Below are 3,065 nucleotides of genomic sequence, written 5' to 3'. Positions count from 1 at the left end.
CTCGAGAGTTGTTACAAATGATTTTTGAATGAAAAATAAGAGTTGTGAAAGTTGGAATGAATTGATTTGGTTGAGTAATGATTTTGTGGGAGAAAAATTTGAGAAAATAAAGGTAGTTTGGAAATGTTATAAAGCTTGAATTCTTAGAAACTATTTTCAATGCACTTTTTATATTAAAAAGAATGTATGAATGGTTGACATAGGAATTTCATTCAGTAAAATAAATGTAGAGTAGGGTGTCCTAGAACCCTTGAAAGAATTTAAGACTTTTGCATGTACTCTGTTGTGTATATTTAGCCGATGATTTATAGATAAGTGTAAATTTGTTATTTTTTATGCACGCTTAAATGTAATTGTTGTTTGGTGATGGTTTAAAACAATAATTCCATATACTTTAGCCAATGTTTTGTCCTAGTGGGGTTTATACAAAGTATAAACATCCCAACATTTAGGTGGTTACATGTAGTGTCATAAACCCTTTGTAGAGTAAGATTCTATCATATAAGGTTGTTGCGTGTAATAACATTAGCACCAACTAACTTTAGATTTGTACATGTATGGGAGGGGTTGTTAATATCACACCCTATCTTCAAGGAAATATTTATGTCTACATCGATATCTATGTAGATCTACCTACTCCATCATGTAGACAAACTAGTTGCAAATCTAAAAATTCTTTTCATTCATCTTTTCATTCACCAAATACAACCTAAAGTAGTCTAGTGGTAGAGAACTTGTGCTCTACAAAGAGAGGGCACAAGTTCAAATTCTAAGGAAGATATGTGCAAGGAATATGTGGTAGTCGCATATTCCATGTCATCATATTTTTTCTATTGTAGACTATAAAAAAACTTACCTTTCCTTCTCTTTCCTTTCCACAAAACAATCTGCCATGTGTGTGCAATGCCGACAATGTCTATACAAGAGCCAAAATATACTATTCAATTTTTAAAAGTGCATTTTGGCCCTACATAGCCATTTCGTTTGTCAAAGACAATCTTACTTTTCTTAAAACCAAAAACTCTCAAATTGAATGATTCAAAATCGACGTGTGCTCAATGGGCCCTTAGCCTACCAATGAAGTTGAAAAGTTCTTAAAGCGCCTACTAGGGATCAAGTCTTATAGAGTGTAAGATCCCAACATTGAAAAGAGATGAGATCAAGATCATGCCACATGTGAATTTGTTAAAATAGATTTGCTTAGTCTTTCGCTCTTAGCTGAAAAGAATCAGCTGTAAGGCTCCTGCTCCCCGCGTGAAAGACCTCCGTAGAAAACGACGTGCGGTTGCGATTATAGCCGGCGGTTTACGACACCTTTTCAGAGTTACCGGATTAGGTCGGAATAGATGGGTATTGAAAGGCGGGCCGCCACGTCTGCGCACACACGTTTTTAACGTCACTGTGAAGAATATGTCTGTATCAGCCCGTGAGGCCTCGGGCTTTTATAATCATTCTTCGACAATCATTCCACCCACTGATCGAATCTCCTCCACTCCTCTCGCAGAAGCACAGCCCGAAGAAATATTTCACAGTAATAATGGCGGATGCACAGCGAAGTACTTCCCAGACGAACGAGGAGAAAGCGGCAAAGGCACGCGAAGATTCCCACAAGTCCAGCGCTCCTCTGGCGCCGAGATCAAGCCTCGTTTCGGAAAAAGGAGATCCCGGCGAAAACCCTAGCAAAGTTGTGCACATCCAGTATCCCAAGGACCAGGTCATTCCTCCACGAACTGCACCGAGATATTACTCCAGCCCTCCCAAGCGCCGTCGCAATGTCTGCTGCCGTTGCCTCGCCTGCACATTTTGCCTCCTTTTGATCTTTGTCGTGGCCATTGCCATAGCCGCCGGAATCCTTTACGCCCTTTTCCAGCCCCGGATTCCTAAATATTCCGTCGACAGAATTCAGATCAAGAGCTTCACCGTCGGCACAGATTCTACCATTTCGTCACAATTTGAGGTCGGGGTAAGGGCGAGGAATCCGAACAAGAAGATCGGCATATATTATTTAGACGACAGTTATCTTGGGGTTTTCTACTCCGGCACACAGCTTTCCAGGGGAAAGCTTCCGGCGTTTTACCAGGGGCACAAAAATACTACGAATTTAGATGTTACTCTCACCGGATCTAACGTGCAGATCGGGAGTGGAAAGATTTCGTCGCTGAAATCCGAGCAGAAAAAGGGAAGCATTCCGCTGAAATTGAAGGCGGATGTTCCAGTGAAGATCAAGTTTGGGAAACTGAAGACGATGAAGATTACTTTCCGCGTGCGCTGCGATCTGGTTGTGGACAGGCTCGACGCAAATACCAATGTAAATATTAGTAATAAGAAGTGCAAGGTGAAGTTTTGAGTAGCCGCACTGGATTTGAATCTTCTGTTTTCTCATTATTATTTATCAGTTTCGATTTACTAAAAAAACAGGCGGGTCGGTTTGTCGTGAATGTTACAACGTTGGTTAGAGTGCTGTACCTTTTTTCGATTTATTTATTGATAGCGGCTCTATTACATTATTTGTATCTGTGCATATCACGTTGTCTACACGTTATTCGATTCTTTCTGACATTGCTCTTCTCGCTATTCACTGAAATTTTGTGACTACATAACGGTTCGTTTTAAGTGTCGAACTTTTACTACTAACGAGATTTCTGCCAACCTGGATTAAAAATATGCATTTTAATGGGCTCGCTCTTTTTTTATTGGTAAGAGTAGTTAGTGAGAGCGATAAGAGTAATCAGCATGATGTGATTGGACGAAGCAGGTCAAACAAGTTAGGGGCCGTGGGGTCTCAATTAGCTCATGGATAAGAATTGATTTAGGGCGAGCTGCATCATAATACTAAATCCACCCATTCGAATGAGAAACTAAAGCTCAATACAAAACAGTAAACGTAGCGTTGGTTGTCACAGAGCAATCATTCTTGCATCACGATTCATTATCTAACTTCTTAATTAGATTTTGACCCAACCTACATCATTAGGTAATATTATAATTCGCTCTTAAACCGACTTGCATCGTGGTCGTCTATCTTGGGTTGGCACCACTTCTACATCATTCTTTCACATCGTCTT

At 40.2% G+C, this 3,065-nt stretch overlaps 1 pseudogene across 1 annotated transcript; it reads left to right on the top strand.

The window, feature by feature from the left end:
- The first annotated feature begins 1,332 nt into the window (after positions 1-1,332).
- LOC149547215 (NDR1/HIN1-like protein 6 pseudogene) lies at positions 1,333-2,513 on the top strand (annotated as a pseudogene). The gene has a single exon (XR_016353850.1). The product of XR_016353850.1 is annotated as an NDR1/HIN1-like protein 6 pseudogene (transcript).
- The last annotated feature ends 552 nt before the right edge of the window (positions 2,514-3,065 follow it).

Source organism: Cupressus sempervirens, chromosome 7 (assembly GCF_028749045.1).
Source record: "Cupressus sempervirens isolate cs-2001-9-10 chromosome 7, ASM2874904v1, whole genome shotgun sequence".
NCBI classification, from domain to species: Eukaryota; Viridiplantae; Streptophyta; class Pinopsida; order Cupressales; family Cupressaceae; genus Cupressus; species Cupressus sempervirens.
Note: the sequence above shows the minus strand (reverse complement) of the source record. Positions and strands in the feature narration are given on the sequence as shown.